The sequence below is a fragment of the Prinia subflava genome, chromosome 4 (genome assembly GCF_021018805.1).
Source record: "Prinia subflava isolate CZ2003 ecotype Zambia chromosome 4, Cam_Psub_1.2, whole genome shotgun sequence".
In the NCBI taxonomy this organism is placed as follows: Eukaryota; Metazoa; Chordata; class Aves; order Passeriformes; family Cisticolidae; genus Prinia; species Prinia subflava.
Genome location: NC_086250.1, coordinates 17,733,587 through 17,745,927, shown reverse-complemented (window position 1 = coordinate 17,745,927; position 12,341 = coordinate 17,733,587).

The following is a 12,341-nucleotide window of genomic DNA, read 5'->3' as shown; positions in this document are numbered from 1 at the left end:
GCACTCTGCCCCTTTATGTTAACCAGTTTTAGCTCCACTGTCCCAGTCTTGGAACACACACATCACAACTACCCTCTAGTACAACTTCATGCTGCTTCCCTTTGATTCCAGCAGTTCAGCCAGTCTTCAATCCACCTTACTATGTCATCCAGTTTGCCTATGCAGATGTTATAGGAGATATTATAGGAGTGTTGAAACCCTTATAAAAGTCATAATAAACAACATCAGCTGGTTTTTTTTTTCATCCTTTTTGAAAATAGGAGTGTTCTTGCTCTATGCCAGTCCTTGAGAAGTTGGCCCAACTGCCATGACTTTTCCAAGATTTTTTTAGAGCAGCCTTGCAATGACATTGGATGGCTACCTCAGCACTCTTAAATGATTATTTCCTCAGCAGTGCTACACCACACTTAGAAAACACTATCAAAGCATTCCTGTAGCTAATTTATATGTGTATGTGGAAAACAAACCTTGAATTGTGTGACAGCTGTATTTTCTGATTTATGGTGCTCAGGTAAACAATTTAAATCTACTTCAAGTGATTCTTGCACTAGCTATTCTTTGCAAAGCCAGAAATTGCTTATTCTCCATATTCTTCCCAATGTGATAAGAACATCACCTGAGTTTAAATAAATCACGAAACAAAAGCAGAATAAAGTTTATTTTGCTGATTAGGTGCCATTTATCTTAAATTGTCCATGGTGGGAAAGGATTAGCTATGTAAAGAGTCAATGAGAAGAGACCTGCTTGGCTTCCATAGGTTTAAGAAGGAAAGGAAATAATTGAATATCATGCCAGCAGACTGTCACTTCTCCTACAAAAGGGTATACCTGGAAGGAATAGCTACTCAAATCTGTGATGCTAATTATAATATTGCTGGCCATTGTTGGAGATTTCTGTTGAGCATCAGGAAGATACACTCGTACACTCTAAATTATCTATAACAAGGAGCCAAATTCCAGATAAAAGAATGTATTTTTTTTTTCATGCAAACATGTATGATTTAGTACCTAACTCTCCATCATTGCCTTAATACATACATCTCAAAGTATATGTACTATGAGCAACCCCAAATATCTTTTTCTAATATATTAACAATAATATTTTCAGTATAACTGATTTCCAACTCTCATATGTTTAGCCCAGGTCACTGTTCACATACCTCTATATGCATTCATTTTCTGACTGCTTCAGCAATTGGAGTTCAAGAACTTTTAACCACTCTGGTCACACCAAATGTTTTAGGGAAAAATATGTTATTTTCCCTGTTTTAATTTTGTTATTCCAGTAATCCAACACATTGTCCCACCATTAAGAAAATGGGCCTACTTTTGTTAATTATTACATCTGCTTATAAATCAGCTTGCTCTGTAAGTTTACCAGGCATACATTTTTTTAGAATATCTTGGATAGCTCTCCATAAAGACACAGAAACACCATCAAGTTGCTAGACAAATTATTGTACAACACATGATCTTTGTTTGCCAGTTCACTTTGCCAGAAACAACGGGAAATTACTGTGACTTAGATCAGTCCACAATGAAAACAAGTAAAACTGAGACTCATTTCTGCTCATGCTAGAGGCTAAGAAGACCCACTTAGATTTGCAATAGTTCAGCTGACAGAAGACAGCATGTTAACACACCATAACTTGATTTGAAATCCAGGTTGACAGCATAGTACTGACTACAGTGGACCTTCAGCTGTGCACTGAACATGCAGGTCTTCCATGCCTGTTTGAAAGCCCTGCTTATTTTCATGTCTTCTGGAATATTTTCTGGGGAAGAAGATTTCATCTAAAGTCTTAAGCTAACAGCCAGTAACTAAACTAGAAACCTGGAGTCTCTTCTGAAGTACAGAAGAGTAAGACTGACGGTGTTAATCATATATAGAGACACATGTAGATGATTAGAAATGTACTGATGCCATTTGGGTTTTGCCTTTTTTCTTTGGTATGTTCTCTGTTTTCTTCACATATATATTTGTAACTCTGTCATCCATTGTATTAGTAACTAGTTTTTCCAGTACTTTTCCGTGGCCTTTGCCTAAGCAGAGAGAAAAAACAAATTCCAGAGCTCCAAGCCCTGGGAGGAACAAGGCTCTGTGCTTAGTTCTTCTCGGGAACCAAGGCCGAGAACATCTCCTTAAGATACATTCTCATGGACAAAATTTTTAGTGCTGAAAGGGGGCTCCAGAGCAGGGCCTTGACCTAGGGGAAAACTGCATCACCACTTGTCCTCCTGATTAGAGCTTTTTATCAATTATGGTAATTTTCTAAAACCTGTAAATGTGTACTCACCCCTGGGCTGGGGTGGGCTTTTGTGGACATATTTCCATAACTGCTCCTAAAGGCCTTCAAATAAAGATCCTCTTTTATATTACCTCCTTACTAAAATTATCTCAAGTTTCATTTCCAGGTTGGGCAGAAAGAAAACAGTACCGTAGCTATTTGTTGATTAGAGCTTCCCAAAACCTTTGCTGTCTTTCTACCAGTCCCTTTTTCTCCAGATATTCAATGCAAGTCTTTATGTCAACAAATTTTGACTTGACTTGGTTAATGGTTGGATGATAAAGGCATTTTCCAACCTAAAAGATTCTATGGGTACTGAATTACGTTATCTCTGGGATCTTTCTGCATAATAGTATGTGTAAAGAGTTCTCCACAATGAAGTATATTCCATGCATGATCAAGAGGTTACTAGCACAATGTAAGCTAACAAGCACATAAAAATGTATTGAAATGTTTTAAAGTGAGAAATTGTTATAAGTTTCAAGATCACTGTTTCCTGTTCAATTAATTTTGAATATTCTTTTACTAATTTGAGAGGATTCTAGAAGTATTAGAGCTCTTAAGTTCTGTTTGGCTAAAATTTCATGCAGTTGTAGGTTAAACCTTTTCAATGATCTCAGGATTAGCCTTAGCTTTCAAAGCTCATACAAAGGAAAGTTCTATAGTCCTTTCATCTAAGATGTTATTTTCTTTAGGATTATGAGATAATGCATCTGGAACAACATTCATTCATCCAGGTTTGTGGTTTAGCTGAAAGTCAGTCCAAATGCCTGTAATCGCTAGTGACATCTGGCTAAACAAGCACTTGGGTCAAGTTTAGACCTCAGCCACTATAAAGGGCTGTGGTTAAGATAGCATGCTCAACTTGACACCTCCCAAACAGTGGAATACATGCTCAGTCCACACCAACATAACAAGTTAAAGTTACGTCTTATTTATTTTTTTGTTTCTCATAACTCAACATTTTCTTTCAACAGCCTTCAAGATTTTTTTGTCCAAAGATTTTCTGGTGTTTGTATGGTGCTTCCTACAAGAACTTAGGCTAAAAAATGCTCGAAATCTACAGGTGGTGTGTCTTCTAGTGTCAATCAAATTACAAACCAGAACTTCAGAGTGTTAACCAGTTGGTCCAAAGGCAAGAAGCAAGTTACAAAATCTGAGCAGGCAATTTATGAAATGGAAAAAGAAAATGAACTAGTTTGAAGGTAGCAGAAAGTCTATAATTCAAAATCAACCAAAATTTCAGCTGTATTTCAATCAAGTTGTAGCAAAACCAGGGAGCTACTTATCTGCTTGCACCAGGTGTTTCAGATGAGACTTAGTGACAGGACTTAGCTTCTTTGATTCTCTTTACCTGTTTTCTATGTGAATACTGACCTTCTCTCTTAATTATGTTCCTTGGCTCTGAATGAGAGACTGAATTTCATCTCATAGTTTGTCTAGGGCCTGGAACTGGTCAGTCTTGCTTACATTTTTAAAGGTTCAGAAAGAAAAATTATTCTTTCTGGATCAACCACACTGATAAATCTCTTTTTGCATCTTACATCATTGTAGAACTGACAATTCCAGTCCTCTCAACTATTTAGCAATACTGAATTTAACACTGCTCTGTGGAGTAAAAGCCATAAGAAAACTAATGTAGATGACTATGTCTGTCCAAAACGTATCTGTCCACAAATTATCTAATTAGAAGCAAAGCTTCTTTTAAGAAAAGTCTCTAGTATACCTCATTCCACCTGAAGTTCATTATCCCAAATCCTCAGTATGGTAGAGTTAGTAAATAGCAGTGAAAAGAAGAATTAATGCTAAAGGATGCAGACAATCCAAGAAAGTGCACATTAATAAAAGTGAAGAATAGCTTGTAACACAGGGAAATCACAAAACTTGTGGTGCACTGCAAATTATATAGAAGGAGAGAAAACTACAGGACAGAGAAAAAGAAGTGTCTCAAACCCACTCTAAGAGGAGTAGAAAATAAAATTAGATACATATTTTTTTTAGGTTTTGTTGGGGAGTGGGGGGGTGTGTAACATCTGATTCAGCTTGACTTTGGACAACTACTAAGCTATTTCTCCACTTTCCTGCTTGTAAAAATCTGTTTTTCTTTTGAACATGTATATTTTTTATTCCTTGTATGCTCTCTATTGCTACAACTATTTTTTAAGGTGGCCCTTCTTTGTTATTGTATTTACAGCTCCATCCGACTCCTCCCCAGGGCACTTATTTAACTGCCTCCTTTTCCCTTTGGCTCTGAACTGAAAGTAACACCTACACTGTTGATGGCTTGGTCAGGGTCTCATAATTACCCCCAGCTGTTTTTCCAGGAGGTTTTCATTCTGGAATTATAACTTGTTTGTACATTTTTCTATTGGTCAGATGTGGCAAAGCCTGTAATCTGAAATAACTGCATTGTAGTTCATGTATTAACCAGATCATCCTCTGTTTACATATAATTTCCATTTAGCAATCTCTTACTTTCTCAAAGAAAAGCCTCAAGTTCAACACTTTTTTTCATTAAGCATTTCCTCAAGGTTTTTCTGGGATTTGGTCCAGCACCCATTTATAACAGCTTTCAGTATATTAATATTTGGTAATATTGCAAATAGAGTTTCACATGGAGTAAAGATTGCCCAGGCAGTGTCATTGACAATCAAAACTTTTTTTCCCCCTAAACTTTTGATCGAGTTCCTTATGTTCCTGGATGCAAAGCAAACAGGTTTGTGAATGAAGCATTTCCAGAATTTTATTTAATAGTCTTTGGAGTGATCCAGTCCACCATATGGGATAATTGTAGAGAGTGATACGGAGTAGAATACTTTAAACTGAAATGATACTGAAGTACATAACTTGGGTGAGTTAAAACTCTTCTCAGTAAAGTCAGTAGTTTACACAGAGTTAAATATCAACCATCCAACATTAAGGCTATGAACACATTCTTTAGCTCAAATTCTCTATCTTTTCTTGTCAGTATGATTAAAGGCTCAGATTCAATGTAACTGATGTCTAAGGAACTTTAATTTTCCTTTGATAAACTGACAGAAAAGTAATTTCTTTAATCTTAATCCAAAGTGCACAACATTACAATGTGAGTTTCACCAAAATATGTGAAAATCTGTTCTTATCTCTAGAGCCCTTTACTAGAAGCCGCTACAACACTCTGCCAGATACAGGGGTACAGGCAGTGGATTAGTCTGCAGCAATTAGATATCAACACTTGCTACTTGTGTAGTTACAGTGGGAGAGAGGAATATGTATAATTTCCCATAAAGGGGACAGTAAAATAATATTTGGTTGTGAATTAATCTAGATGGAACAGAGAGAATACGACAGTAGGAGAGCCAAAGGCCCTGCACATTAAGGATGTGTTCACCTAACTGGTGGTGGGGGAGTGTGGGAGAGTAGAGGAAGTTTTTCAATTTTGGGTTCTACTAATTGCACTGTTTTGCCTCAATGTCCTGTTACAATTGTCTGGACAGACACACAGACAGTCTTAAAATATTTTGTGCAGAGTAGGGCTATATTGGTGCAACCATTACAAGGGAATTACAGGATCTGAAGTTTATATTAGACGTGAAAAAGGGAGTTTATAATGTGCCAGTGCTATAATGTAGAACCACCTTTTTACCCTGTTTCTTCTCCATAAAAGTATGCATACTCCTGAAATGTTCATACCCACATTTGCTGTGGTTATGTACACGGTACATGAAACATTTATCTGTATTTTAATTTGTTGCCTCTTATATTTTGTGCATTTTGTCCATTAAAGAAGAAATATAACATGACAGAAGTTGGGCTCAAAGCAATTCATCATGTCTGTACCATCACTGGAATGAAATGTCTCTTTCTCCTATCCCTTGTTCCCATTTTCATTCAAATTGGACGGAAGAAACAGTCCTAGCAGATTCAGCTTGTCAGCTATATTACTGGTAAAAATGTGTTTGGAAACCAGATTCCTCCACATGAAAATGTGTGTGTTAATTAGCCCCTTTTGTGTCAGCCTGTTTCTGAGCCAAGTCTGAAGAGTCATTTGAGGGCACCGAATGTCTGTTTTGAAGAGAGGCTTACGCGATTGAGAGTGTCATGACCACTTGAAAAACTTTCTTCAAGGATGAGAACTTTTCTATTGGCAACATGTTATCAGGAACATCTAGTCCAGCACCATCAAGGATTTTTCTGTTTATTTTAAAAACATGCAGACACTACAACTCCCTTTGGTTCTAGCAATACAGGGAATTGAGGGCAGAAGAAAAAATGCTCAGAGAAATTGATCTAATGAACTAAATGCAATTTATCATGAATAAATGCCTGGATTTAAGTGCCACAAGTTTACCTATCCACTCCTGCTCCATCTGCAGTGATTTTAAGCATATACTAAAGCCAAGAAATACAGCTATGACTTAGGAATTTCAGTCCCTATTAAGAAAACTGGCAAGGATAAACTGAGGGGGGTTGATCAACATATTACCAGCAGAAAAAGTACAAGGGTATCTGCATGATGTGTGCCCATTTTTATTAAAAGCCTGTGCTTATATACATTCTCTTTTTGGCTTCTGTGGCAAATAAGAACCAATGTGTTCCAAACCCTCCTGACTTCATTGGCTGATATAGGGTCCCAGTCCTCCAGACTGAACTGGAGCGAACAAGGCAAAACGAACCAATTTCCTCACAAACCCAGCAAGTTTCTTCATTCCCTTCCCCCACACTGAGTCCATGTACTCACTTTGTCTTTCCCACAGCTCTTGTCTGAAAGAAGCTCAAGGGTTATTTTTTCTCATAACCACCCTAAACTGCATTTCTGAGAGGACACTACTTCCTTCCATTCTCAGCAATTTCAGAGGCTGCCAGAGGCTGCCCCTCTTCCCAGAAGTCACTCACAAAGTCAACAAGCAGTTTACCCTCTAACTGTTTTGATGTTGGCCTGCCTTCCAGCAATTCTCAGTTGGCACATAGTCTCCTGCAGACTATAATCAGCTTGGCACATGTTAAAACACCCATGCCAGGGCTATGGCCAGAACGAGTCAAGTCAACTGCTGTGTTGCAGTTACAGTTTGCCTTGTTACAGTTTCAGCAACACACTCAGGACCAGACTCTCTGACTGCCCACATTGTCTAGCAGTTCACATCTCCTTTATGTGAAACTGAGAGCATTGCAGTTTTAATGTCAAGAAATAAACCTTAAGAGAATTTTCCTCCAGCATGCTCTGAATTCCTTACACAGCTTAGATGATCTGCATTCCTGCCAGCCCACCCCAGTATTTCAAAACATCATGCCTAACACAGCACAGCCCATCCTGCCCATATCATATCAGGCTGCTTAAACCCTGTAGCTCAGTGTAAGATATGTCCTTTTCAAAACTCTGCTGAATGGACCAAATTCACTGTAGGCATTTTTTCCCTTTGGAGAGAAGGTGTGACCATGATATTGGGGACAAGCAAGGGGAAGTGGAGTACATCATTCCCCAGGAGGGGAAATTCACTGAATCAGAAATCCAGGTCTACAGCCATGAGGATGCAGTCAAAGGCAGTAGAACATCTCTCATGTCTACATGGCCGCTGTTCCCTATGCAGGACATTCTGTTCACAGTCATATACAGAAAGTGTGATAACAGATATTTTTTAATGAACACTCAATGGAGAATTCAACAGTCTAACAGAGAAGGCTTAGTGGCACTCATTCTTTGCCCATTGGTTTTTTCACAAACACATACGACTGTTAGGGGACAAATTTTTTCTTAAATCCTTTGGAAAGAAACAACCTTGTTGTTGCATGACTGGTATTTCAATTTTCTGGTTTTCCCTGAACTGCGAAATTTTCTGACACTATAAAAAATCAAAATAAGGCAGCCCATCAAGGGCATAAACATGTTATAGTGCTTCTAAAAAAGTCAGTGCTTAATCTGACTGTAATCAATACATGCAGCCTTTTTATATAGATTCTGTCTGTACTGGCAAAAAAAAAAAGCCTTTTGGGGAAGAGTGTTTGTATTTAACAGATGAGAAAAAAAGGCCTGTCTTTCAGATTTTACTATATTTTACAACTCTTTTCTCCATGTAAGGCTAATAAAATCATCCCAAATTGTAAAATAGAAGTAGAATTGCAAAACAAGTGACTTTTACACTTGACGAAAAAAAATGGTTTTACTGCTTGCAAAGAGACTATTACTTTGGCGTAATGCCCAATATATGTTGATACAGATGGTATATTTCCCTTACCTTGCAAGAGCAGTATCCACCAAGGTCAAGGTCTTCCCTGTATTCCTATAAACAGTGACAATCTATACTCTACCCACTGGCATTTTGAAGAGCTCTGTAGTACTGAGTGATCCTTAGAGCACTCTCCACACTGCCAGTCCACCTGCTTCACAGGCAATGCCTTTACTCTTTGACTAAATTAGAGGAAATCTCAGCAAATATGTGGCACCTGTTCCATGTAGCTAAATTCCTTGTAGTCACCTCAGTGGTTAGGACCAGGGATACTGACACAGAAGGCTCGGAATGACTAGAGCCAGGGCAGAACAGTACTGCTTTCCTTCTGGGCAGTAGGGTCAGCTCCTTCCTTGGAGCTTCCTGCTTCCTCCCTCACTCCTCTTCAGTGTGATCACCAGTAACACACAGCCACAGAAGGGCCAATGGCAATGCTGAAGGGCAGCAATGAGAAGGCCCATTTATGAAAAGCAGCATGACTGATCACAAAGTATTTATGGCATAGAGCAAAGAAAGGAGGAGGTCTCCTTACAAAAGGTGACTGCGTGCCAAGGACATTCTGTGAACATGAATAGCGCTGCTGAAAGTCGTGTGGTCACCTCATGTGGTCACCTCATGCAGTCACACATTCATTGTGGTCTTGTGTATGTCCTCTGCCTGAGGTGTCTTCATTGTGGAGATCCTCTGGAGCAATGCAGAGAAGTACATGGTTGTAGGAATCTAGAACCCATCATGAACTTCCTTCCTTTCTTTGTCCTAGTGCAGGAGAGTTTCTGGGCCATCATAACTATTCCTATTTTATGCTGAATGAAAAGTCCTAGAACAAGGTATTTCTTGCAGTGTACTGTAATGACTAAAGATACTTTCCTGCTACTACTGCAGCATAGACTTACATGCATGTTTTCCCACCTCCAAAGTTCCAGGTTCTTTTCTTTCCTGAAGATATATTCTTTAAGATAAATGTTTATTTAACATTAGTAACAAGACTGGAAATGTCTATTTGTTATAAGTCTAGTAAAATGTATCCTTCTTATTGATGAGGCATTAAATGTCAACTTTATCTTGGATGACCCTTTGAAATGTAAGCAACTAATAAATAAATGTTTCTTTTTTGTTCATATAGCTGACTTAATAGTACAGTTTATCAAAAGTCAGTCATATAATGGTATGCTTGAATCTGTGTGTGGTTTGCTTTCTTTTTTCTCTTTTGGTTTGATACTTCTGGTATTAGCTTAATTTCAGAGTTCCTACAAATTTACTGTAAAAGATCTGTTTGACAATGAGAGAAGAAGTTGCCAGCCATGCCAATTATAGTGATTTGTGGTGTGGGACTTCAGGCCACTGGGAACTAAAGATTCCTGCCAGAAAAAAAAAAAAAAAAAAAAAAAAAAAAAAAAAAAAAAAAAAAGGAGGAAAAAAAAAAGAGCTTTTCTAGGCATCTATGTTTCTTTCACAATTGTATTCACATATCCAATTCAAGCTATGGCTCAGTGGTATGTTATCTAAAAAAAGAGATTAGGTTCACATCAGGACTTTTCTGACTACCTGATATTAAGCAGGGATATAGAAGAATTTTTTTTTTTTTTTTGCCTAGAAAAGTAACATCTGGAACAAATAGAGTCTTTAACTGATTATCATTAACACAATTGTGTTGTGTTCTCAAAAAGCTATTAAAAAAGTGTTAACATAGTTACATCATGAACTTCAGCTGGTTCTTATAATACACAACTCAAGCCAGACGTGTACACATATGCATATTTAAAATAATGTAAGACAAGATTCTGAGAACATTTTCATTAATATTAGGATTACTTACCAGTTCAAGCAGTTGTTTTGAGAACAGATTTCTTTACCCATACAACACTGAACGCTATTTAAACTCACATGTGCACATGTTAACAGTTCTGTAGGTAGTAAGGAAGCCAGCAACCACTTTGAATGAAGAGAAAATACTATTTTTCTTTTTGTCGAACCATTCTGTCTTACCTGTTATTCAAACAATGCCCTTTAAAAAGAGTCATACGTGACAAAAAAATAAAACACAGACTTCATTAGATTTGATTATGTCAGAATATTAAAAATATCTCCCTGTATAAAACCCAAGTGGAACATGACAGCTCTTCTTTCACTATGGACTGCTAGATGTACCACTGAAAGACAGGAAGGAAAATAAAAAACAGCCATCTGCAACTACAAGGATAATATGGGGGAACTAGTACCTGTCATTAACATCTGCTTTTGGCATCAGTGTATGCCTTCACATCTTTAGGCAGAATAAATTTGTTGGTTAAGCCATTTGTTTTTAGGAGACAAACCTCCTTGACAGAGCTTCCCAGCTGCATCATGAGAACACCCTGATTAATTTGTCACATACAGTAGTGAGATAGCCAAAGGCCATGTGCTTGCTGAGCTATGAAAACATTCCATGTGTTTGGAATGAAGATTGCTCTAGACTTCTCAGCTCACCTGAGAGCCAAGAAAACCCAGCAGTAGTCAGCAAATACAAGTAATTAGTACACAATGCATCTGGATCACATTGGATTTTTTGATGTGCAAGGTCATGAAGTGATTGCCTACAGGAAAACTCAGACACATAAAAATTATGGGACGGTGTTTCTCAGGCAATCTTTAGTCAGTGAGTTCCCTGTGACCACATAAGGACAGTGAAACTGAAAAGGACTTCTGAGTCCCCCAGTTGAGATGTGCATTTTGAGCCTCGAGTCAATACCTGAGCATGCTGTGAGTCCTCCTCTGCTGTGATTTCCAGAAAAAGGGGGTGCCTGGGTTGTCTGCCCAGCAAAATGTAGGCACAGCCCCCAAACCCAATATTCTTGGTAAGTATGACACTGAACAAAACAATACAGGATGGTTTTCCAGTCTTTGGGCACTACATGCAGTGTGCACCCACAGAGAAGCAATAACAATTTTACTAAATAGTAATGAGACACCATTACAGGAGGAGTAAACTGTGAAGAAAAAGAATGAGTTCTATGCTCAAAACCCAAGAAATTATATGCTCACTATTCAGAAGGATGTTTTGCAAGCCTGGAAAGTGATCTTGGAGATACCAAATATGTGGTCATTCAGATAGCCTTGAGTCCATACTTTTTATCCTATTACCTAGCTACCAAGTATTTCCCCAAAAATGTTCAATTTTCATTCAGGAAAGAAGCTGAATACACAGTCAGGGCTGATGAAAGGGTTCAGGTGCAACTGTATCCTATTTTTATCATATCCTGTGCTTGATTTTTCAACCATAAAATCCCATTATTTAATTTAGAGTGAGTGTTATTTTTATGCAGTAGCAATGTTATGGATTCTTATGGTGGAAGAAGTACTGGCAAAATAGACAAGTGTTTTGCCAGTAATGAACTGAAAAGCAAGTTTACATGTATTGCAATATGACTAGAATCATATATAGCTATCACAACAAAAAGTAGACAAAAAAGCATATGGCATACCCTTTGTTCCCCTGTAAACAATGTTTCTGGAATAGGAGAAGAATAAAATGATAAGAATTATCAGTAAATATTGGAATAAAAGAAACAAACTTAATGCACCTATCAGAATAATGTAAACTTCTGTAAAGAGTATCAAATATATTTCTAGAATTTAAAAAAAACCAACTGATGCCAAGCCAGTATGTTCCAATCTTGCTAGAGTCCACAGTTCAATTGTTAATACTGAATTTTAGGGCTTCTAATTCAAGATAAAATTATTCCAAGCATGCATAACACAAAGCTTCAAACAAAACTCAGTGTGGCTGTTTAAATTTGCTGGAGTTTTGACAGGTTAATTCTGTACCTGCAGTCTTTATGCTAGCTCACATAACAAATGCCTTCATCCCTATA